The sequence below is a fragment of the Copadichromis virginalis genome, linkage group LG17 (genome assembly GCF_057382275.1).
Source record: "Copadichromis virginalis isolate Kocher_CV1m ecotype Utaka linkage group LG17, C_Virginalis_male_GT1.1, whole genome shotgun sequence".
Lineage (NCBI taxonomy): Eukaryota > Metazoa > Chordata > Actinopteri > Cichliformes > Cichlidae > Copadichromis > Copadichromis virginalis.
The window spans coordinates 3,178,073-3,205,024 of NC_140634.1; the positions used below are offsets into that span (position 1 = coordinate 3,178,073).

General features: G+C 41.6%; 1 protein-coding gene across 5 annotated transcripts in view; it reads right to left on the reverse strand.

The window, feature by feature from the left end:
* The window catches only part of osbpl8 (oxysterol binding protein-like 8), a 100,555-nt gene that overhangs the window by 71,454 nt on the left and 2,149 nt on the right, over positions 1–26,952 (reverse strand). For 3 of the 5 annotated variants that reach the window (XM_085436849.1, XM_085436847.1, XM_085436843.1), the window contains exon 1: positions 25,305–25,679. The exons of 1 other annotated variant lie outside the window; for it this stretch is intronic. The gene's annotated coding sequence lies outside the window, so the exon portion shown is untranslated. Of the gene's footprint in view, positions 1–1,917; positions 2,046–25,304; positions 25,680–26,952 lie in introns of those variants that run through there. One more of the 5 variants, XM_085436844.1, reaches the window with a different exon arrangement.

The window sequence follows — 26,952 nt, forward strand, 5'->3', positions numbered from 1 at the left end:
ACATGTAGGCACAGGCAAATGAGAATCCAGCACTTCACTCTGTCATTGTTCTTCCCCTTAGTGAGAACAGAAATACTTAAAATTCTGACAGTGTACCTGTGAAAATACAGAGAATGAAAGATAAAAAGCAGCATCTGTATTGGGCTATGAAACTAATAGTAACTTTGCACCAATAAATATCTGTCAGCCTTTCCTGTAGCACAGATTAAATCTTATCCATAAACAAAACCAATCTTATAAATATAAGAAGCCTTTAAATAGCACCTCTGTGTCCACATTTGAGTAGCTTAAACTCTTTTAAAGGTTCGACTCTAAAGGATGCGCAAGCTGATCTAACAACGAAGAAAAAGACAGGAAAATGGTGTTTACACCTCAGGTTGACTCACTAGGAAGACCTGGCTAAAAATATTCTTCAGTTTATTTCAGATTTTAGATCACCCTCCCCTCAGACAGCTCAAAATAATATGATGCGTGTCGAGTAACTACTTGTCTTTAAAGAGTCTCGGTATGCACTTTCAGTTTCTGTTAAACAGTTTGTGTCACCGATGTCAACTTTAATACCCATTTGTCTGACACAGTCTGCGTTTGTCCCTCAAAAGGACAAGTTCTGAGTTTGCAGTAGCAGCACTACTGAGTTATAAGGTCCATTAAGTTAATTTGCATTTGCTTTACCTTTATGTTAAGATAGTAGTCTGTGATACCATGGGTGCAGTGGGTTGCATGTTAGGACAGACAAATGTGCAAAGAGAGGATGCTCTCTAGATTGTTAAAATAAATATCTTTAAAGCCAACCTGAATCTTTCAATAGATGAACAGACATAATCCGATTTATGCCAAAGTGCCTCACACACACAGACTCATGAGGTGAAAATACCAGCCACTCCATCACAGCTAGTATTCAGAGCATCCAGAGCTGTAACTTCACTCCAGACTTTTTTTCTTTCTATAATCATCGCAATTACTCGTGGGAGAAAAACGTGAAGCACCATCATCAAGTGTGTGTCCTTGCATGAATAAAAGGCTTCTGGATACAACAAGGAGACTCAGCATCAGTAGTATAGATTTATCTGCTCTGTAACAGCAGCATGTGGATGGGAATGCTAAAGAATGCTCCTAGAGTGTCAAGGAGACTGTGGTGACCTCACAGCGTTAAGTGTGATTATGGGAGAAACACTGCGGCTGCCTCAGTCTGGCTCATCATAGGCAGAATAAACCATCCCTGCTACAGAGACAGGGAGAAAAATCACAGAGAGAACAGAGCCACGAATCCACTACTGAGCTGCACAAAAAATGTGTATGACGCATGCAGCTTCAGTCAAATAATGTGTGTCTGTTTGTGTGCGATACCTCTTGCATAACAGAAACAGCCGGCACATTCAGCTTAAGGTTGCAATCATTCTACAGTATATATGGAAGGATCACTAGGGAACAGACATCACTGGGGAAGTGCAGAGGCTACAGAGATGAGTGATAACCTTGTGACCCTAGAATAACCTTTAAAGAAGAAAAAAAAAGTGCAACCTGAAGATCCTAATCATTGTTTCTGCACGATCGCTGCTATCAGCAGCTTCATCTAAACGTGGAAAATCATCAGCTACCTCTATTCTGAAACTGGACAAATTCTGAGAAACTAGCCTGGTATCAGACCACGTCATCAAGCTGTAGTGAGATGTGACCTCAGTACATCAGAATCTGATTTTAACAGAGCCATTCTACATATACAGAGATAACGAGATGAGGTTAATACACGCAGGAACATAACAGAATACATTTATCCTCGTGACATGCAGGTAAACTGAAACGGACAATCGGTGTGCTTGTTCTGAATCTGAATTCTGAACAAGCACACAGGGAACCACACCGATGCAGCATGCACGTGTGCTACACGACAACAGCGGAGCTGAATGGAGGACCTACCTCATGCGGCTCGCGCAGCAGAAAGCACCATCGCATTCACAACACAGCTTCTCAGAGACGGAGAGAGAGAGGCAGAGAGAGAGAGACATGGAGGTGACATCACCATATTTCTCTCCGTCTTGCTCTGAAATGTAGGCTAGTGCTGCAGGGCTGCCGGTGTCAGCAGCAGAGCAGCAGTGAGAGCTTCCTCTGTGCGTGCGAGTGCAATGACAGAGAAGAAGAGTCCGCTCTACGGAAGCTACGACTGCTGCATGTGACTTAAATATACTCAAGGGTCACAATACTTAATACCAAAGTATTAAAAATACCTGTGTAAGAAGTGCATCTGAATCAACTGAAAAGCAAATACACAAAATCACAGGTACACCCAGTCTGACTCATGAACATTCACTATCCAGCAGGTGGCTTCTACGTTTATTATTATTATTATTATTATTATTATTATTAGGGCCGTTCGATATAACGATATATATCGGATGACGATATAAAAACATCTATCGTATCATTTTACGCTATCATTTGTTTCGTGGTGTCATAAAATAAACTGTTTACGGCAATCATGGTTTTGATGGTCACTGTAGTGGCTATATTAATTTCTTAAAGTTCTCTCTTTCTCTTATATTTAATATAACCACACTATATTAAGCGGACAGACAAGCACCTGTTTTTATGCGTTGTCGTTAGCAACAACGACGGTAACACCATCGCCTGTCCGCTTGTTTAATTTCCACATAAACCTTTCACAATAAAGCTCAAGATCCTGTTGAGACTTTTCAAAATAAACTGAATCACGTGAAAGAGTATGCAGTGTTTATGGATGAGAAGCAAAAAAGAGCAGTCAGGTGCTAAAAAATAAACCTTAGACTCAAACGTTAGAACAGGCTTCTCCCCGCAGCACGCTGTGTAATAAATACTCACAAAGAAAACGGCGTCCGTTACAACTTATGTCTAAAAATGCATCGTTTTATGGATCGGTTGAAACACTCGACTCCAGCTACACGACGTCCAGCTGGAAACACTTCATCAAGTCGAGCTGCCCGAGATTCACAGAATTTACAGAAAATGTTACATTTTTGTGATTTATTGGGACGATATATCGGGAGATGAGATTTTGGTCATATCGCACAGCCCTAATCATCATTATCATTATTATTATATATGCTCTTCATATGAAAAACCTTGCTACACACATTAGATAGCACCATGTACCCCTACAGTAAAGCTGCCAAGTGAAAAAGTCAACAGAATCAGAATATTGTATTCATCACTAAGGAAATTATCTAAAGCAACAAATGCTAGAATTAGAAGAAGATGCAGCTTCAAATTGTTCAGTAATTTCTCCCTGTTCCTGAAGCCACGAGTGACATTATTTATAATAACTTGTATTGGTGTTATTACAGCTGTGTTATTGAAAATAGCAAATTCTGAAAAAAGAAAGTCACCTACAAACAGCAAAGGAAAAGGACCCGGACAGCAGCATTTTAAAAAATGTTCCTCTTGGGGAAGATGCCAAGAAATCATTTTATAGGTTTCATAGTTCTATACTTACGAATAAAAAGAAACCCAGCAGTTAACAAATCATAGTGGTTGAAAATATTTTTCGTTATCCACATCAACATCTGCTGCCCCATGTGTGAGTAACAAGAGAAGCTCAAACCTCCGGTAAAGTGATACTCCTATTACCAAGCCTTTCACTTTGGGTAAGCAGTGTTGAGGTAAGTCAACAACTCCACTGTGTAATCTAATGTTACCAACAGCCACCGTGAAGGACATGTTGACAGGGGTGATTAACTTAGTAATATCAAGTGACTGGTGTACACAAGCCAGAATTTCATTCTAATATCCTTTCATTTTACCACAACACTGAAATAGGTGAGTGTCATAGTGATGAAAGATGTCAGTAATATTCACCATTAGTTGTTCAAGTTGAGCTTGATCTTTAGACGAAAAGATTCACAGTTGCATTTATTTTGAGCTGATATTGTTCAGCTTTGGTAGAGTGTATGTGTGACAACAATAATAGGAAAAATGCATTAATTCAACATCTAACATCTTTCTTTTGTTACCAGATATTTCAATATTTTAAACTTTAAAAGAAAACTACACTTTGGGTAAACGTTCAGGTTTCTCCTGTCCCCCTGTGTTATATGTGGCTACTTTTTACCTGCATTTTGACACCAGTCTCATCTTCACGTTGATACTTTGGGTGTCAGGTCATTTTTGAACATGCCATTTGTCGAATGGAGAAACAACATTGGTGTTCATGTTCTTTAGTTGTACTCATGTGCTAGATGCATTTTTGTCTTTAGCAATTGATAACACCCTTTGGAAATAAAAAAAAAAGAGCATTATGGTTAACAATAAACACTCATTCATATTTGACTGGGTATTTCCAGAGCAAAACTACACTACAAAAGACCCACACGGATCACCAGAGCTGGCTATAATGACTTCACAATTGTTCTTCTAATTTCCTGGCTAAGTGGATTCAGCTTTCACCCAGAAGCCCCTCACAGGTAATACAATCTTGTGTCTCATCGCATTAAAATAAATCTTCCCAGTCTTGCCCTTATGTTGTGTTTATACACCAGCCTTCCATATGTCTGAACCCCAAAAGCTCTGCCCTGGTGTTTGCTAATTTTGGAAGAATTCTGTGGGAATCTCGTGGACACAGAGAAATAACACAGTTGGTTTGGATATTTTAAGATTAACGTCTCAGTGCTCTGGGTACTAAAAGTGTATGCACAGCATGCAGGATGTGTGTGTTCCTATATTAGTGAGTGTTTGTGTGTACTGGTCCAGCTGTGGGGGGAACAAGCTGCTCACAAAAGCACCCAGCTGTGTGCTTCCTGAGGGAAGAACAGTCAGGTCAGAGCTGAGGTCATGACGATTCTACATGTGCAAAAAGTGAGCACACACAAACCATACCTCAGCCCTGTAGATGAAATGTCAACAGACACGCTGATCAAATGGTAAACTGTAAGAGGAAATTTGATTATTTTATCCATAGCACCTGAGAGCATCCTGAGGGCACCAGCTATTTTTAGCAAACAGAGCCATTCAGCATTGTTGACCTCTGTAGCCCTGTGACACATTTTTCAGTGAATTTACATAATTAAGTCGGAGCAACTTCATGACCTGTATTGTTCTTATGCTTGTCTGAGTGTTGTTTCCCTGAAGGGGTAAACAGTCTGGCTTCTATAACATTACACAAATTCTCTGGAAACTTTATCAAATACCATTAAAGGGCCAGAATTTTCCTCAGTTATTACAAAAAATAAATTAAGAAAAAAAATTTAAACCTCCTTAAATAGGAGGAATTAATGAGCTGAATTACACAACTGTGTGGAGCAACAGTAACAGAAATTCGAGGGAATCTTCAGGACCTGATTTGACGCACAAATACTTTTATCAGATTCACAACTAAATATTCCACAAAAGTTCAAAATGAAATTAACCTGAACAATTTCCTGATGTATTAAAATCTTAACACACAATTAACTCTCATTCTGAAAGGATGTAAAAATTAAAAACATAAAAGCACATGACAATCACGTTTTTTCCTACACAGACACTTTCACTGGGTCCAGATAATGGTCACTCAACTCCATTCAGTGACTCGTTTTAATTCATTTTTTTAATATGGTGCCAAATTACAACAGTCCCTTCAATGCGCTTTATATTATAAGGACCCTACAATAACAAAAGAGAAAAGCCCAATATTGAAACAACCCTATATGACCAACCACTTGGCGATAGTGGGAAAGAAAAACACCCTTTAACAGGAAAAAGACCTCCATCAGAGGTTCAGGGGGTGGCAGCCATCTTCTGCGACTGACTGGGGGTGAGGGGAGGGAGACTGAACAAAGGAAAATGAACACTACCTTGACAGCTTAGCTATTACCAATCACATTTACCCAGCCTTTCCAGTCTCGTGTTTCCCTATTGACACAGTGGGCGGGTCGCTGTTGCAAGGGCCCTCGATATCAGTGAGTCTTTTTTTATTTCACAGCCAAACCAAATCAAACTCCAGCTACAGTTCTTGGTCTACTCCAGAGGTCGGCTGTGAGATCTGCTGAGTTAACCAGTCTAAAGGGAATAGCATGGTTGTGCACTCGTGCTGCACACTGTTTTGCAGAATGTCTTTCACATGTTGTAACTGTTACGCTCACCAGGGTGAAGTGTCAAAATATGTGGGACTACATTTAGTGAGCTATTCCAACCAAAGCTATAACATACGGACCTGAGTGTCAGTAAAAACTCATACTCTGTCCAATACAGCCACTGTGTATGTTTCTCATGCTGCTTTTTTTTTTTTTTTAATCTTTGATGTTTACTTCTTCCCATTCTTGAACCGCTTCCATTGCTTTCTTTCCTGTCCACTTTCAATCATTCAGCAATCTGCACCCTTTGTGTTTAATTCACACCAAAAATCTACCATGTGTAAACAAACACAAACACAACTATGAACTAGGGCTGCCACAAACGATTATTTTGATACTCGACTAGTCAGATTATTTTTGCGATTAGTCGACTAATCAGATCATCATCCATTGGACGTACAGCGTACAGCTTATTGCACCAGCAGCATCTGCTCTTATATAACTATCATTAGCTTACAGCCTATTAGTGTTTAAGGTGCTAACTAAAAATAAAGACAAGATGATAGTTTATTAAATTTTAATGAAATTTTCAGATTGTTTTGGTGAAGTTTAATAAACTCCTTGCTATCTAAAATATAACAGGACACCGGAGTAAATTCTGGAGCATCTCACACTTCTGATAATCAGCTGTCTGCTTGACGTTTATTCAGCTGTGTAAAAACAATAACTTTAATCTCAGCCAAACCGAACAAATAAAATACAAAAAAAAGCCAAACAATAACATTTTTAAGTTATCTAAGTGACTTATATATCATGTTTAATCTGAGTAGTGAAAGACGGCGGTGGGTTTGAAAACGACTTGATAAACTGAGCAGATATTTGAGGTTTACACAGCTACATTCCTGCCTGAAAATATGTTAAATGTTTATTTTGTGACCCAGAAAGATAACAGGAGTAATATTAAAACTAACTAGCTGCCCCCATTGTTGGAAACTGAGCTGGGCTGCCTATGAATTCTGGGACAGAGCTACTTCTTCTTCTTCGGGGTTTATCGGCAGCTGGCATCCTTGTACATGCAGTGCTGCCATCTTCTGTTTCAGTCCGTTATTACACTCTTAAATCCTGCTACTTATTCCTGCGTTTTTTGGGATCTTAGAAAGCTTCAAACGACGCGTCAACTATTAAACCAGTCGTTGACGATTTTGATAGTCGACGTAATCGTGACTAGTCGACTAATCGTTGCAGCCCTACTATGAACCCCTCTTTAGAGGGTCAGAGTTCAGAAACTTGATTCTTAAAAGTATCGGCAGAGGAGCAACAGTCTGGAGTTGCCCCTGGTGAAAGGCGGCGGGCTACGGTATGTTGGGGTTTCTCCCAGTGGACGAGACGGTTTGTTCCCTTCGCCTTTGGGTCAAGGAACGGGTCTTGACCGTTGTCTGCGCTTATGCGCCAAGCGGCAGTTCAGCGTACCCAGCCTTCTTTGAGTCTCTGGGTGGGGGCACTGGAGGGTGCTCCTCCTGAGGACTCTGTTGTCCTATTGGGAGACTTCAGTGCTCACGTGGGCAATGACAGCGAGACCTGGAAAGGCGTGATTGGGAGGAACAGCCTCCCAGATCTGAACCCGAGTGGTGTTTTGTTATTGGACTTCTGTGCAAACCACAGTTTGAGGCGACTCAGGAGGGGAAAGCAGTGCTCTACCTGGAGTGCTGCCGACTTTGACTGAGAAAATTGGCGGGCGGTCGAAGGAATACTTCGAGGACCTTAATCCCACTGGCACGTCTTCTGTGGCAGAAGCAGAGTCTGGGGACGAAGTCACTGAGGCAGTTAAACAACTCCTTGGTGGCAGAGCCCCTGGGGTTGATGAGGTCCGCCCCGAGATCCTGAAGGCTCTGGATGTTGTAAGGCTGTCTTGGTTAACACGTCTCTACAATGTTGCGTGGAGATCAGGGGCAGTACCCCTGGACTGGCAGACCAGGGTGGTGCTCCCCATCTTTAAGAAACCTCAGATGCAGGAGAAACAATGCGGTTTTTGTCCTGGTCGTGGAGCACTGGATCAGCTCTTTATCCTCTCGAGGATACTTGAGGGTGCATGGGAGTTTGCTTGGAACGGTTCGCAGCTGAGTGTGAAGCGGTGGGAATGAGAATCAGCACCTCCAAATCTGAGGCCATGGTCCTCAGCCGGAAAAGGGTGGAGTGCCCACTCCAGGTCAGGGACAAGTTCATGCCCCAAGTGGAGGAGTTTAAGAATCTTGGGGTCTTGTTCACGAGTGATGGGAGAAGAGAGCGGGGGATCGACAGACAGATTGGTGCAGCGGCCGCAGTGATGCAGACGCTGCACCGGTCTGTTGTGGTGAAGAGAGAGCTGAGTGTAAAAGCGAAGCTCTAAATTTACCAGTCGATCTACACCCCTACCCTAACCTATGGCCACGCACAGTGGGTAGTGACTGAAAGAATGAGATCGCGAATTCAATTCAATTTTATTTATATAGCACGAATACAAGCGGCGGAAATGGGCTTCCTCCGAAGGGTGGCTGGCCTCTCCCTTAGAGATAGGGCGAGAAGTTCAGCCATTCAGGAGGGGCTCAGAGTAGAGCCGCTGCTCCTCCACATTGAAAGGAGCCAGTTGAGGTGGTTTGGGCATCTGACAAGGATGCCCCCTGGGCGCCTCCTGGGTGAGGTTTTCCAGGCGTGTCCCACCAGGAGGAGACCCCGGGGCAGACCCAGGACGCGCTGGAGAGATTATATCTCTCGGCTGGCCTGGAAACGGCTTGGTGTTCCCCCGGACAAGCTAGAGGAGGCGGCTGGGGAGATGGAGGATTGGGCTTCTCTGCTTGGGCTCCTGCCCCCGCGACCCGGCCCAGGATACATGCATGCAGTCGCACACACCCCCCCCCACACACCTTTCCCACAGATTGAATCTAAACCTGTAGGAAACACTTCAGATTTTATACTTGCAGTCTATAACCTGATAATCTATTACTCGTGGCATCCATTAAAAGTAGGTCTCATTGTCAAGGGTGACCTGACTGCATTAATTAGAAGACCACTACAGTCAAGTTCTCCCTCAACACTTCCCTAAATCTTTGCTAAATAAGCTTTGCAATGAGAGGCTATCTGAATACATCTGACCTTGGTGGATGGTGCAAAAGTCATAGCCATGTAAGAAGATTACACCACTGTAATAGAAAGCCTTTGAAGGGTGTTAATAAGAATGCAGGCATTTTAAGAAAGAACAAAAAATGTATAAAGCAGAGTCGGTTTTCCTCCCTTTAAGCTCAGCTAGAACACTGTAACCAAAGTCTAATCAAGAACAGAGCACAGTCAAAGGCTTAACCATCCAACAATACCTCAGTTCAACTTCTCATTGTTATTGTTGCTGGCGACTTCAACCACACCAACTTAAAGTCAGTCCTCCCCAGATTCCACCAACATGTCTCCTGCCACACCAGAGGAGACAAGACTTTAGACCATGTGTATTCCAACCTGGCTGGAGCCTACAAAGCCACACCCCTCCCCCACATTGGCCAATCGGACCATCTCTCCCTGTTCCTTACACCTAGGTATTCACCACTCATCCAACGTGTGAAACCTGCTGTGAGGACAATTAAAGTGTGGCCAGAGGGGACAGAGGCAGTGCTCCAGGACAGATTTAAAAACACAGACTGGAATATGTTCACCCACACAGACCTGGACCAGTACGCCTCATCTGTACTGGATTACATCTCCGAAACCACAGACAGTGTCACCACCCAGAAACGGATCACCATGTACCCCAACCAGAAGCCTTGGATGAACCGGGATGTTCGTCTCCTCCTGAAGGCCCGCAACACTGCCTTTAGGTCAGGAGATGCACACGCCTACAGCACAGCCAGGGCTAATCTAAAGAAGGGCATCAAAAAAGCCAAACACCATTACAAAAAGAAGGTAGAAGAACACTTCTCCAACTCCAACCCCCGACGAATGTGGCAAGGACTCCAGACCATTACAGACTACAGGACCACCAAACCCTCCCCCGCATCCTCTGATGTCTCCTTCCTCAACGAGCTCAACAACTTTTATGCTCGTTTTGAGCGAGGGAACCCCACAACCACAACCAAAGCAGACATGACGCCAGACCACCAACCTCTGACTCTCTCCCCCACCGATGTAGGAGCGGTGCTGAGCAGGATCAATGTCCACAAGGCTGCAGGTCCTGATGGCATCCCCGGGCGTGTTCTCAGAGCGTGTTCTGGGGAGCTTGCAGGAGTGCTCACAGACATATTCAATCTGTCCTTGGCCCACGCTGTGGTACCGGCCTGCTTCAAATCCACCTCCATCGTCCCGATACCCAAAAACTCCAACCCATCTTGCCTCAATGACTACCGCCCAGTAGCACTCACCCCCATCATCACTAAGTGCTTAGAGCAGCTGGTCCTAGCACACTTCAAATCCTGTCTCCCCCCCACCCTGGACCCCCACCAATTCGCATACCGCCAGAACAGGAGCACAGAGGATGCAGTCTCCATCGCACTGCACTCTGTCCTCTCACACCTGGACAACAACAACACCTACGCCAGAATGCTGTTTATAGACTTCAGTTCAGCATTCAATACAATCCACCCCTCACAACTCATCAGGAAACTGACAGACCTGGGCATCAGTTCCCTCATCTGCAAATGGTTACTGGACTTCCTGACCAACCGCCCCCAACATGTCCGGCTGGATAACCACTGCTCATCTACCATCACAATGAACACCGGTGTACCACAAGGCTGTGTGATGAGCCCTTTCCTCTACTCCCTCTTCACCCACGACTGCAGACCTGCTGATGGTTCCAACACCATCATTAAGTTTGCAGATGACACCACGGTGATTGGCCTCATCAGTGACAACGATGAGGCCGCCTACAGGGAGGAGGTGGATCGTCTGGCTGAGTGGTGCGACACAAACAACCTGCTGCTTAACACCGAGAAGACCAAGGAGCTCATCGTGGACTACAGGAGGAATGCTGACCCACATCCACCCATCCACATTAAGGGGACGGCTGTGGAGCGTGTGAGCAGCTTCAAGTTCCTGGGAGTCCACATCTCCGAGGATCTCACCTGGACGACCAACTGCTCCAAGCTGGTCAAGAAGGCTCACCAGCGCCTCTTCTTCTTGAGGACTCTGAGGAAGAACCACCTGTCCTCAGACATCCTGGTGAACTTCTATCGTTGCACCATCGAGAGCATCCTGACCAACTGTATAACAGTCTGGTACGGGAACTGCTCTGCCTCGGACCGGAAGGCGTTGCAGAGGGTCGTGAAAACTGCCCAGCGCATCGCCGGAGCACCACTTCCTGCCATAAAAGACATCTACAGGAAGCGGTGTCTGAAAAGGGCTGGGAAAATCATCAAAGACCCCAGTCACCCATCACATGGACTCTTCACCCTCCTGCCCTCTGGGAGGCGCTACAGGAGACCACCAGGTACCGGAACAGCTTCTTCCCCACAGCTGTCAGACTCCTGAACTCTGCCTCCTGACATCTGACCCACGTTAAACTCATGGACTGAACATACACACACACAATGGACAACTGTACCCTCAAACACACAATAATAACATGGAGTGAACCACCACTCACAACCACTAGCACTTTATATAGCCTCTGTAGAAACTATCTACACCCTCACTTATCTTAACTGCACTACTGTATAGCTCTGTGTAAATAATCATTCTGTACATTCAATAATCTTTAATCCTACAACTGTTTACAACTTGCATAGTTCCCATTTCTGTATAGCTGTATATCTCAGATTTCTGTAAAGTTATTTATTTCATATTCTGTATAGTTTTTCATATTTATATCCTGTTCATAGCTTGTACTCACTACAGCCTGTACATACTTAGTTATAGAATATTCACAACATACTTCATACCGTGTACATTATAACATACCATAATAGACCCATTTCTGTAATATACTTACATATCTATACTATTGCTAATATATATTGTAATATACCTATATCACTAAAGCACTTCTGGATGGATGCAAACTGCATTTCGTTGCCCTGTACCTGTGCATGTGCAATGACAATAAAGTTGAATTCTATTCTATTCTATTCTATTCATTGTTGAAGAAATAACTACAATCGTCCCCCCAAAGCCTTGAAAAGAGACTCAGTAAAGGCTGCCTAATCTGGAACAAAGGTGGACGATGCCCCCACAAAGCAGCAGTTAAAGGACTGTTGAGAAGACAGACAAGCTGCACAACAGAATATTGACAATAAATAACAAACTTGACATGTAAAAATACTGACTTTATTAAGTTTCTTTGTTAAGGCCTGTTTTTTTCTTTTGTCATCACTGCATTTCAGGGAAGTCAGTGCATCTTTATTACAGCTACATTATGATGATTATGACACACTGGGGATCCAGTGCAGATGAATGACCTCTTAATAAGTTGCTCTGGATGACAGTATCAGCTAAGTTTAGCTCCTTTCTTCCTCACTGGCCTATCATGAATAGCTGTGATCACTGGTGCCGCGAAACATTAGTAAGAAAAAGCTTATAGATGTGACACTCCAAGTGGAAAATCCATGTGATGTATTTGTATGTGAGTTTACGTCACAGCCACAACCTTTTTCTCTCAGGTCACAGCTTAGCCCGGACGGATTACTGCAGCCGGACTTGTGGAGATTTCCGAAGTGCTTCTGCCAACAGCACGAAGGAGATGCAGAGGACTCAGTGATTGATATAAATGTTTGGCAAAAGCTTAAAATAGGTAAGATTTTGTTGACTACAATAATGGGTTCCAGGATTCTGGTGTAATATAAAATTTGATATTTGGTGAACATTGTACACTCTCTGTGAACATGAGCTCAGCAAAACAATGCCTTCCCGTCCTGCTGTATCAAACAGCAACATCAAAAGCGATGCATTGTGCATCCCTCAAAGAGCTGCAGCTGTCTGCAGGACTCAAGAGTTCGGAATGTGTGAAGCAGGACACCGGAAAGCAGAGCATGCACAACACCTGTAACTCCTTCAGCTCAGTAAGAGAGATTCAACTGAGCAGACTATAACTGTGTGCACCAATAGATCATGACTGGGTTGTAAATTGTGAAACCAGCCCACTGAAGGGACAATGGGCTGGGAGGAATAATTATGATTCAGAACTGACCTCCCAGCCCATTGTCCCTTCAGTGGGCTGGTTTCAGTCATTATGCAAATGTACTGTTTATAAGATTGGGGAAATCTGCAGTCAGCTGAGACTGAATAAGTCACTTGGATGAGTGACGAAACGTTTCTCCCACAAAACGCTACGTCCAGATGAACAGAATCAACCTTTGGAGATTCAATGAGAAGGAATCTCCTTGTGGGGTGAGCTCAGTCACACAGGTTTGATCTGACCCTGGAAACAGAACCGCCAACTTCCATGCTCTCTGTTTCTCATGAAAACGAGACACAGTGTCAACACTTGGAAGAAAGAGAAGAGAAGATGTATGGACATATTTCATGTTTAATGTCAAGGAAAATAAAACACTTTGTAAACCATGTGGAGTAACTCTCATCGGTAGAAATGCGGAAAAAAATGTACACGTTATATTTTACTCAACTGAATCATTAGTCTGTTATAATCTTATGATATTTTCTCAGCTAAAACTGAAAGCTTAGCTGCCTAAATGATGACTAAAAGTAACTGACGTTTTGGTCAAAAGACTGTGACTGCTGTAAAAATGAACACTGATTATGAATCACTATATTTTTAAGTACTATTTGTAATATCAGTGTGTACCAATTGCAGGGTTTTCCTGGTTCAAAATAAGCTTTTGGGCTGATTACATATGCATGATTGATCTGCATATAATTAAGACAAAGACTCTGTTAACAATAACATAACAAAAGCCAATAATATTTTCACACATTCGACAGGGGAAAAACATTTCCAACTTGAATACATTAAACCCTACTTACAATAAGTAAATAAAGAAATCACAGTCCTGGTGATTTTCAATTGTTGAAAGACCAGAACCTCTTCGGTCGGCACCAGTTTCTCTTTCTTTTTTTATATCATGAAAAATTGTGGTAAAGGCAATAAGAACATATAGCTATATGCATCTTTTTTCATAATTCTTGCTATAATTTTCCTATTCTGGTAAATCCCAGCAGTCTAACACTAGTGTCTGCTAAGTTGGATGAAGAGCCTTGCAACTGAGCTGTGAGACGTTGGAGACTTCAGAGGTGTGGATGTCTGTGTATGCTACAGATGAAATGTCATGCTTTCAGTTGAGGACAGAAAAATTCAACGTCATCAAGGACTGCTCATATGCATCCATCTAACAGATCCTTGATGAAAAATCATGACTTTTGTTTTTGCTAATAAGAACAAGGCAATTTTGGCCTTCTTTTTTGCCTTGGTATTTTAAAAACACATCATAGCTGCATCACATTTTAAAATAGAAGAATGGAAAAGAAGAAACACCAGAAAATATGAAGTAACAACATGGAATTTAGCTTCCCGGTGGGGTTGTAAGTAAAACATGAAGAACACTGGGAACTAGGGCTGCCACAATTAGTCGACTAGTCACGATTACTTCAACTATCAAAAATTTAATAGTCGACGCGTCGTTTGAAGCTTTGTAAGACCCCAAAAGATGCAGGAATAAGTAGTAGGATTTAAGAGTGTAATAACGGACTGAAACAGAAGATGGCAGCACTGCAGTGCACAAGGATACCAGCTGCCATTAAACCCCGAAGAAGAAGCTGTGTCCCAGAATTCATAGCGCAGCCCTGCTCAGTTTTCAACAATGGCGGCAGCTAGTTAGTTTGAATATTACTCTTATTATTCTTTCTGGGTCACAAAATAAACATTTAACATTTTTTCATGCGAGAATGTAGCTGTGTAAACCTCAAATATCTGCTCCGTTTATCAAGACACCGCATATTTTCAAAAGCGCTCCGACGTTTTCGGAGACGTCTGTTACCCACTAGCTCGATAGCGAGCCGGGGGCTAGGCTCACTAGAGCCGTGAGAACACCGGACTCCCGGCAAACCATCGCCGTCTTTCGCTACTCAGGTTAAACATATATAAGTCACTTAGATAACTTAAAAATGTTATTGTTTGGCTTTTTTTTTTAGTATTTTATTTGTTCCTGAGTAAATCGGTTTGGCTGAGATTAAAGTTATAGTTTTTACACAGCTGAATAAACATCAAGCAGATTATCAGAAGTGTGAGATGCTCGAGAATGTACTCCAGTGTCCTGTTATATTTTAGATAGTGTAGAATGTTTAGCTTATTTTAGAGTTTAGAAATGTGTTATCATAGAATGTAGAACTATTGTAGAGACATTGATACTGCCCTTAAAGTAATAAAGGCCTCACTGTGTCGTGAACTTAGGAGTAGAGTGTAGGAGGCCTCTCCCCCACTGAGTGGAAATTCCCCAGAGGATGTTTTAGGGTGGGGGTCTCAACATTTGTAACTGGATAACTGGTCTGGAAGGGAGAGGGGTTTTATGACCTCTAGGGAGTTACCTACACCGATCAAAACACACACATCCACACGCACACTCACTCATGTGCACTCACACATATACACAGGTATGCGTACACAGTCACACACGAGCACTCACATAGACACGAGGGAACGAGCACATGTAGGCATTCATGTGCTCGTGCACATAGACATAGTTTGCAGCACACCGTGGGGGGTTTTATGATGGGGTCACCTCTATAAAGCTGGCTGTAACTAACAAAGGGGTGAAGATTTAGAGAGGGACACCGGCCTCGTCTTCCCTTCTAGAAGTGCATGCTTAAATGAAGATGAATAAAGATTTTGTGAAAATGACTACTGAGTCCGGTGCCATCTCTGGATGTTCGAGGAATAAAAAGAACCGGGGTAAAACTGATTTCCCAACAATAGCAAGGAGTTTATTAAACTTCACCGAAACAATTTGCAAATGTCATTTAAATTTAATAAACTATCATCTTGTCTTTATTTTTAGTTAGCACATACCTTAAACACTTAAAGCTGTAAGCTAATGATAGTTATATAAGAGCAGATGCTGCTGGTGCAATAAGCTGTACGCCCAATGGATGCATGATCTGATAAAATCATTTTTCTCTTTGTTAGCCACTACACGTGAAAAATGTTCCAAACATTTTGCCCAAAGAGTATAAGAACAATACACCCATAGCAGTAGCAGAGGTCAATTATATAACACGTTACTGACATATAACACAGATCCCTTCTTACAGCTTTACCAGAGGATCGCTGTCATTCAAGCTGAATGTTAAAAACAGGATTCACAGGTAATCACATGTGCCTCCTGTCAACTGTTTTATCCTGAACGTTTTTTTTTAAACACAGCTAAAACATTGTCTGTATAATGTCAGGTGTGGTCACTGGTTACACACACCTACAGCTCCACTCCCTGTGCTAAGACGAGCTTTATGCCATTCATGAGTCAACCTATGAGCTCAGACAGGGCATGTTTTTTGGAGGAAGATTTGAAGCACTAACTTGTAGATGCCAAGAAGCTGGTAGTGACAGTTCTGAAGGACATCAAGGTTCCACGGTGATCACAGTCTCACTCACTTTAATAATAATTTAACTAACAATTTTGAAATGACGCTTTATTGTCGAACACGTGGAAGTAGGGCTGGGCGATATGGCTTAAAAAATTCATATCGCGATATAATTTGAAGCATGTGCGGTAACGATATATATCATGATATATTCTTTTCTTCTGTATAACATATTTTCCACACTAAAAATCCTTTAATTTTCTCAAAATCGACAGTGTGACTTATGTATGAATTCTGATTGTGCTTACTGACCTCGAACCGATTTCTGCGGAAATCTGTTAAAAAAATGTTTTAGTACAACTTTGGTAAGCCGCACAGCTTGATGGATTGTCAGAGCATTACGGCTGCCGTAGTGAGGAGCTTCGCGGAGTAATCTGGGTCCAAAACTCCGTCCACTTCAGGTCCCAAAGTCAAACGAATACTGAGAGTTAAAAACGGTCCAAATTCTTTCATCTTTAATAAAATCATCAGCGTTGCTGCTTTATCGGGTGTAACAATTAAGTTTTACATCCATGCATCCATGAAAACAGAATTTATTAAATTTAACGGAGTTAGAAGTTAACAGGAAGTTAGCTCGCTAGTTTCCACCTAAACATTTCATACCATGTTCTGACAGAGATTTTTGAAACTAATTCAAACGTACAGCTCTGCTACCACTTCCAACATAAATGAAGACAGAAAACTAAACAGCAGTGGCGTTTGCAGGGTTACTGAAGTTGGACTACCTGGTATATAATGATGTGCTACGTGATTGCTAGCGACACAGCTATGTTAGCATAACATTAGCACAGTGAAGCTGGAGGATGAACGCCAACTTTTTTTCCACTCGATAAAAGTTAACGTGACGGATTCTGGTGGTCAGGGACAAATGCAGTCGCATAGCAGGATGCTGTACACGGGCCAAACTTCAGTCAAGAGAACAACTGAGATCATTCATCCACAATACAAGGTTAGTTATTAATATACTGCAACAACATGGGAACAGAACAGCTGCGAGAGAATTCAACATTAATGAATCAACGTTATGGAAGTGGAGGAAATGCAGTTTTCGGCTTTCCCCATATTTCAACAGTGCTTCATCTCCTTGCTATGACTGTCGCCTGCCATAATTTGCAGATGATAATTGTTTTAGCCGCTGCGATGCTTTCAACCAAAACAGGCGCAGCTTGATGACATCATCAACATGCGCTATCGCGAAAGAGCGATACAGTCAAAATCTCTATCGTTGGCCAAATTTATATCATTTCTATCGTATATCGTTTATATCACCCACCCCTACGTGGAAGTTCCAACTGTACCCTTTTTAATGATGTTTCTCATGTTTTGCAAGAAAAAACTAACTCAATTTAAACTATGCACAAGGCTTCACCCATCACGTGTCTAACAAAACAAGAAGCAAATCTTTATGGTAAATGGCCTGTATTTGTATAGCGCTTAACTAGTCCCTAAGGACCCCAAAGCGCTTTACACAACCAGTCATCCACCCATTCACACACACACACACACACATTCACACAAGCGACATTATAGCCACAGCCACTGACAGAGGCGAGGCTGCCGGACACTGGCGCCACCGGGCACTCTGACCCCCACCAGTAGGCAACGGGTGAAGTGTCTTGCCCAAGGACACAACAACTGAGACTGTCCAACCCGGGACTCGAACCGGCAACCTTCCGATTACAAGGCGAACTCCCAACTCTTGAGCCACGATCTCCCCAGCAACACAATCAGGTGTACATTTATGAGGTCTCCCTACTTCCAAAGCTCTGCTCAAAGCCCCAGTGAGGGTGGACACTGAATTTAATTGGCTGGGACACTTAAAAAGATCTCCACAGTCCCGCTCTCTTTTGGTCAAATGACAAATCTGGCTTGGCATTGGACTTGAAGCAAGGCTGATACAAGAAACCACACAGATCTGAATCCTTTCATCACCAGAGACTAGGGCTGTGCGATATGACCAAAATCCCATATCCCGATATAAGAATTCTATCGTCCTGATAACGATATAAATCACAAAAATGTAACAAGTGTTTCCAGCTGGACGTCGTGTAGCTGAGTCGAGTGTTTTAGCCGATGCATGAAACGATACATTTTTAGACATAAGTTGTAACGGCCGCCGTTTTCTTTGTGAGTATTTATTACACGGCGTGCTGCGGTGAAAAGCCTGTTCTAACGTTTGAGTCTAAGGTTTATTTTTTAGCACCTGACGGCTCTTTTTTGCTTCTCATCCGTAAATACTCTGCATACTCTTTCACGTGATTCAGTTTATTTTGAAAAGTCTCAACAGGATCTTGAGCTTTATTGTGAAAGGTTTATGTGGAAAACAAGCAGACAGGCGATGGTGTTACCGTCGTTGTTGCTAACGACAACGCACAAAAACAGGCCCTTGTCCGTCCGTAGTGTGGTTATATTAAATATAAGAGAAAGAGAGAACTTTAAGAAATTAATATAGCCACTACAGTGACCATCAAAACGATGAAAAAATATTGCTGTAAACAGTTTATTTTGTGACACCACGAAACAAACGATAGCGTAAAATGAAACGATAGATGTTTTTATATCGTCATCCGATATATATCGTTATATCGAACAGCCCTACCAGAGACAGCACAAATTAAACAAATTGAAGGTGCGTTTGTTCACTTCTGTTTGATGTCTGAGCCCAATGGCAGTCAGGCAACAATGAAAGGTCCACACAGTTATGTGGTTTCACTGGAATTAAAACAGCTGTTTGTTCATGTTTTTTTTTTTTATTGGTGAGCCTTAGATAACCTTCTTACAGATGGCAATAAAGGCTGCTGAGCTACACCCTAGGGAGAAGTATGCCAGAATGTAATCTTATTTTTGTACCGCTGATGGATAAATCCACGACAAAAAAATGAGGGCCCACTATCTCACTCTGAGCACATCTGGTATTTGTCAGAGCCAATGCATCGAATCAGCCAAACCGCATCCAGTTGCCCGGACATCCCAGCTGGGGAGATTACTCCGCTCTGATGCACTTATCCTGGCATTTCAATAACTTGAGAATCAAAGCATCATTAGTTAGAGCTCCTAACACTGTTCAAATAGTGATGCAACAATCACATATTTATATTAGACATTCATCCTTTGATAGCCACAGTGACCTTATTCAATTCTTTTATGAAACTGATCAGGTCAGTAGTTTGTAACATTACAGCTATTTAATTACAAACACCAGTCAAATAGGCCGATGATGAAAAAATTGCCATGGGTGGTGCTTTTCATGACCACATTCTCACTTTTTTAATTTTGCTGGCTAGTTTGCAAAACTGTTGGAAAACTCTTATTGCATTTAAATGTTTTTGTTATTTTGATTTGCATCTTCTGTCTGCCGCACTCTGCATGCTCACACGGTGAAACAACGAGCACAGGAAGAGAGGAGAAACAAAGCACTGAAATGAAATCTAAAGAAAAGTAAGCCTGGGACAAAGTAATATCACTATTAGCTGAATTATTTTGACTTTTGTTTATTTGGGTTTCTTTGCTCACACATAACAGACACTTTTGTCTATCAAATGGTCAGAAATAAGGAAATCTAGATTTCATATACATATTGTGGTTACTTGTGTATTCATTCCCAAAGGAGCTTTCTGAGCTAGAAAAACTGCACAGTCTCTTCCGCACAGTGTGGAACCACGTTTATTAATTCAATACTAGTATCCAATGAGTCTTTGGTACCGGCCAACACCCAAAGCCAAGGTATCTGTATCAGGACTGAAAGTCAGATGAGTGCATCCCTACTTGTTTTCAGGTGAGTCTGTGCCTGTGAGCAGGGGAGGCTGTCGGTGATGTTGTTGCTGTGATTCCCTTTAAAGACAGTAAATATGATTAGAGCCTATAAAAGCATACTTTATTTCCCCAGGCTCTAGGCTTATATTCGGTATCAGCTGAGATAAGCACCACCTGTTCTCGGTCTACGTTACAAACACACATAGCAGCAATTTTTAACTATTTCAATTTCAAAGTTTCAAGCTGTACATTTCACTCATTCATGTGTTCACTGATTTCCTTCCTTATCCGCTTCAGGGTCAGGGGCTTGATGTCTATCCCTGCTATCATAGCATGAGAGGCAGGGTACACCCTGGACAGGTCACCAGTCTGTCACAGGGCATTTGTCTAGAAAATGTTAGCACTGCACAGCAGTATAATTTAGGAGATATGACGGGTGGGAAGCAAACATGCTATGAGTGTCATTATTTAACTGGAAAGCAATATGCTTTTCAGAGAAGTGCTTCAACAGCAAACACTAATAACAACTACAGAATGTTTGTAGCAGATGAAACGTCTGAAAAAAATAATAATTTTAGTGCATCCATAGAGTTGGCAGCTGGCTATTGGTACTACTATTCTGTGGGTGACAATGACAATGTCAGCATCAAGTCAAATATACAGCAGAACCACTGACAGTTTCCTCCGTTTCCTATGGAGACTGTAGAAATGAAATAACAATAGGTGACAAAATTATGAGCCTACACTTCACAGCTCCACAGAGAACAGCTGTACAGGCGCCCTGTCCCACAAATAAAGGCTGATTTGCTTAGAATTTTAAGCATAGCTAATTTACCTATGTATTTGAATTGTGTGGAGTAGGGCTGCCACGATTAGTCGACTAGTCACGATTATGTCGACTATTAAAATCGTCGACGACTAATTTAATAGTCGACGCATCGTTTGAAGCTTTGTAAGATCACAAAGGACGCAGGAATGCGTAGTAGGATTTAAGAGTGTAATAACGGACTGAAACAGAAGATGGCAGCACTGCATGTACAAGGATGCCAGCTGCCGTTAAACCCCGAAGAAGAAGAAGCTGTGTCCCAGAATTCATAGCGCAGCCCAGCGCAGTTGTCAACAATGGCGGCAGCTAGTTAGTTTTAACTTTACTCTTATTATTCTTTCTGGGTCACAAAATAAACGTTTAACATATTTTCAGGCAGGAATGTAGCTGTGTAAACCTCAAATATCTGCTCAGTTTATCAAGACACCACATATTTTCAAAAGCGCTCCGACGTTTTCGGAGACGTCTGTTACCCACTAGCTCGTTAGCTAGGCGGGGGCTAGGCTAACTAGAGCCGTGAGAACACCGGACTCCCGGCAAATCGTTTTCAAACCCACCGCAGTCTTTTGCTAGTCAGGTTAAACATATATATAAGTCACTTAGATAACTTAAAAATGTTATTGTTTGGCTTTCTTTAGTATTTTATTTGTTCCTGAGTAAATCGGTTTGGCTGAGATTAAAGTTATAGTTTTTGCACAGCTAAATAAACTTCAAGCAGACAGCTGATTATCAGAAGTGTGAGACGCTGGAGAATATACTCCGGTGTCCTGTTATATTTTTGAAAGCAAGGAGTTTATTAAACTTCACCGAAACAATCTGCAAATTTCATTAAAAATTAATAAACTATCATCTTGTCTTTATTTTTAGTTAGCACAGACCTTAAACACTTAAAGCTGTAAGCTAATGATAGTTATATAAGAGCAGATGCTGCTGGTGCAATAAGCTGTAGTTTTGCGTCCAATGGATGATCTGATTAGTCGACTAATCGCAAAAATAATGGGTGACTAATGACTATCAAAATAATCGTTTGTGGCAGCCCTAGTGTGGAGCATAAACATACAACCAGATAACCACCTTGGTAAATAATATGCAAAAAAGCCTCTCTCATTGCAGAGCTCAAAATAATTAACCAGCTTCAGTAACACAAGGTGAATGTTTAACTACAGCCCGCATGTATCCAAAAAAAAAAAAAAAAAAAGCTATTAAATTTAAAATTACATCGCCATGGTAACTTATGCCGTAGATGTTTAGGTTCCAGATTAGAGATTAACAGACGTGAAATCACTACTGACCAGTATATTCTCTACAGAACATCTACCCTAAACTAAGCTTATGTTAAAATTGTGAGTTTAGATTTTATCTTTACTTCCAAACCCTTAAACAGCACCGAGTCTGCAGTGAGAGAATCAAAACTAAAACTGTCAGGAACAGGTTATGTTCCCCATTTTTAAAACACCATTTAATGCCTAACCCTTCCAAACTACACTGAAATATTTCAATTTATGTAAGCTTAGCTATAACACTTTTTCCCTTTATGGATGAAACTTTACCTTCATTAGATTTGGAAAGCTGCCCTCTATTTTTTTTTAAGTTAGATGTTAAACAGTTACAATTGCTCAACTCTTAGTATTAACAGTAACTCAGTAAAACATCTCTACTGTGGCTTTAAAACAGCCATATTGACTAATATTAGTCAGTGAAGTCTAATATTAGCAATTACACATGGTTAAAGTCAGGAACATTAAAGCAAAGTTTTTTCTGTAAATGTCATTACTCATTTTTATCCAGCGAAATTTTTTTTTTTTTTTACAAAGTTAAATTACTGGGGAAAAAAACACTTTTTATTTAATAAAAAAAACTTGCTTGGGGGCAGATCTGGAGCTTTGAAAATTAAATGTCAAATCAAGATTCAAGCTTAATCTAATGAAAATTCAGGTTGAGTAAATAATGACCCCAAATTAGATGCTTTATAACAAATTTTTATACTCTCACAGATGATGACAGTGTGGACAAAGCTAATAAAATAACTCCCCCCCCCCCAAATTTTTGAGATAAGTATCATGGTCGGGCATGTGTTCATTTACTCGCTCCGCTGGATTAAAAAAAAAAAAAAAAGGAGATTCTGTTCTTTATCTGCCCGTTGCCATGGTGAGTCGTGGTAGCAGATTCCACTGAAGATCGCTTGCTTTCGCTACTTTACGTACACACTTAACTCAAGGTGAGCAAACTCAAGAGCTGATTGAAATAACTCTGATCAGTCTTCCCAGAACAAGAAAAATCAACCCGGCATTTATTATTAGACTCACAGAGTTTGCTGAACCTGCTTCCTGGTCTCCACCCCAGAACAACATGGGTCAGAATCACACCAGACAAAAAACTACATGCTCTGACTTGAGACCACAAATATACACTGAAATGTAATAAATTAGTCAAATCAAAAATAAATGAAGGCTGCGATAACTGACAGATACACTTTTTAAGTTAAAAAACAAACTGTGAGGTCGACTTATTGCAGGGATGTCAAAGTCATTTTACACCGTGGTACATACAGCCCTACACTTGGCTCTTAAGTTCACCAGACCACTGAACCTATGTGATAAATGTGTAAAATTACAGTCACTTTTGGTAGTTCAATGCCCAAACTGTCCAATAATATCAATAATGTCCTGTAAAAAAATAATCTATATCATAATGGAAAAACAGGAACTTTTTGTCATGTTTATCTATTACTTAATTACTTTGGTGTAGTGTGAATGGTAATGGAGTGGTGTGTGTGTGTGTGTGTGTGTGTGTGTGTGTGTGTGTGTGTTGGGGCGAGATGGTCTTTATCAATAGGAAAAGCTGTAAAACTTCTAAAAAATATATGGTTACAAATCTATGTACTTGTTCACAATTTCTAAGGCTGTCCACTGGGCTGGAATCCTTGCCTGGCCGATTCTGGCTTCTAGGCTTCATTTTTGACATGTCTGACTTATTGAGGAAGAAACAACCACTTATTTTTTCACACACGGAAATACACCTGTGGGAAATCATCTCGGCTTCCTTTTTTCCAGGCACTGCTGACGCTTATATCACCGTACAAACAAACAAAAGTGAAATGAGTTCTCTATTTTTTCCTCTGCATGTCAGCATTAATATCATGCCTGCGCTCTCAAAGTAGAACTAGCATTCAAACTGAAAGCCATATGTGTGCAGGGAACAAGCAGTGCTTCAAAAAAGGTCTGAGTGGAAACTCCTTTTGACTGGCAAATGAGCTGGTTACTCCCGTGACCTTGGACTGCACACCTCAATAAAGGTTTGCCATGGAAAGTGTGGGATTGCCCTTATTTACATGCACACTGGCACAGGACGGAAATATGGAAATATTGCAAATATAAATTTATGAGTGCCAGATGCCAAGTCTGGTCCCAAGATTTAGTTCCCAACATAATTTCACCATCTCACTGCATATTTTGAGTAGCAAGAAAAAAAGGAGTATGGCATAGAAAACACTGTTAAATCGCAGGTGGACACCATGACATGGTAATATCAGATATCAGACACCACGCCAGGATCCACCGGATGCATTGCTTGTCTGACACAGTTAGCAAGAGCTGCTGCTACCCTGTGATTCTCCTGTTTCAGTGCTTGTCTCCTGTCAAGTGAAAGTGGAAACAGAGCTGCAGACATCCAACACTGCAGCGAGATATGACTGAAAGGCAGCATGGGTGGGGTGGGGTGGGGGTTAGAAAAGCAACAACATTATCAGCACTAGACCCGCTGAAGTGGCAAAGGCTGGTGTGGTTTATAATCCACAGCTTCTCCCATACATCACCCGGATACAGCGGGCGGCAGGAAATCCAAATTTAGCCAGCCTCATCACTCAGCGCGTTGCCCTGGGGTGCATTCGCGTTGAATTAACTAACACCAACAGGCTAAATGTGGAGTTTTATTTGGGACAGATGCCGGGGGCACAAGTGCAGCGCATGAAGATGCGGGAGCTGCTACGGTCCCTACCTCTAATCCTGATTTATTACACAATAATACGCACAAACCGTCTGTAGTCACGGCTGTCAGTCAACCACAAACACAATTAGCAATTATGCTAGCCGCCTGTAATCAACAGCAGGCAGTGGGGTTAGCTTTCATTTCGGTGTTTTTCTTTGCTTGTTTGAGCTTACCTTGGCTCCACCGGAGGTCTCCTGTTATGCTGTGCCACGAAAGGAAAAGGCTGTCTGTAAATATTTAAAAGCAGTCCTCCGGGGCGTGTGTCGGTCTGCTAACAGTTAGCTTTAGATGTGTTAATGTTTACGGGTGGTACTCGTCTTTGGGCAGCGTCAGCGAGTGATGACTCGCGGTTTCCTCAGCCCGCTGGCTTCACGTAGGTCCAGTTTTAATGTCTGAAATGTTTAAAATCAACTTTGACAATGCTAACACACTTTCTAATATTTATTTACCAGCAGTCCGCGGTCTATTTGTTAGCCACCAGCGTGCCTGCACGATTCTATCAGGACTGTTTTTGTGGTAAATGAAGTAATGTAACCGGAAAATGCACGACTTCCGGACGCTGATTTCAAACCAAAAGGTATTTAAAAATTTTAAGACGTCCGCGTTATGTATTTATGTATTACGTATTTCAGTCAAAATTATCCAAATAAGACAGTTTGGGGTCTCCTATCTGTTTGATTTAATTCATGAAATCTACTTCAGTGTGGGCTTTGCTTCAATTTTTTAACTTTCACATGGCAAATAAAAGTTTATGTCTTGTCTTTATCGTATTTGTCCAGTTTTTCTTTCTAAATCACCTTCTCCTATAATGTTTTATATGTGAATAAAATATAATTTTTTTATAAAACAGTTATAGTTTATTTTCATCAAGAGTTGATCGTTTTACGTTTGCCATGGCTCTCTTTGGGACTTTATTTTGAAGAGCCAACAGCTAATATCCCGTGTACGGGTTGTTACTGGATAACTTGACCCGTCAGCTCGAAAATTCCCCTCTGCTCGGGTAACGTCTGATTTCCCCTTGCAAACGTGTCAAACGTGTAATCGCTTTGGTGCACTTTCAAACAGCTGACAGTTACAGGTGCCTCTGGTAACACTACTTATTGGAATTCGTATATATAACTCATCAGGTTATTATTATATAGTCATGCTTTTTTGCTGAGATTAAATTTGTTAAGGAGACGTGCACATTAACTAATTGTGATCAATTCAAACTTTACCTCTGCCGGGTTTTCGTGAGTCACAACTACCATGAGCACCCCTGTGTGTTTTTGGTCGACCTTATTTTTAATGTAGCTGATCATTTTTCTGCCCCCAGTAATAACTACAATGATTATTGCAGCTGCTGCAATTGAGGAGCCGCAAGTATCCATGCCTGGGTGTGCGGTGACATCTAGTGGTGGTTGGAGTTTTGGGTTCGGTAAAGGTGCACGTGACAGGTAACATCTACAGGCGCAAAGCGGTATAACGGTAGTGTCATCGATGGTTTCACATAAAAATTCGACCATCAATCAGTTTTGTCATCATGGATTTTCCCCTAAACCAAATAGTACTGGACCATTTACAACCCGGAAATTTTTTTATCTCGATTTATTAAGAATTATGTATTCTTAATAAATCACCTTTGCTGGCATGATGCCAGATCTCTCTTGGAAATTAGATTTTTAATCTCGGTGACATTTTTACCAGGATAAGCAAAGGATTCATTAAAAAATGAAATTAATAAATAACTATCTCTCTCTCTTTATACGACTGTTATGTTATAAAAATGCTGAAAACTACAATGCTCATGAGATACTGTGAGTATACCAGCTGGGTGGATAT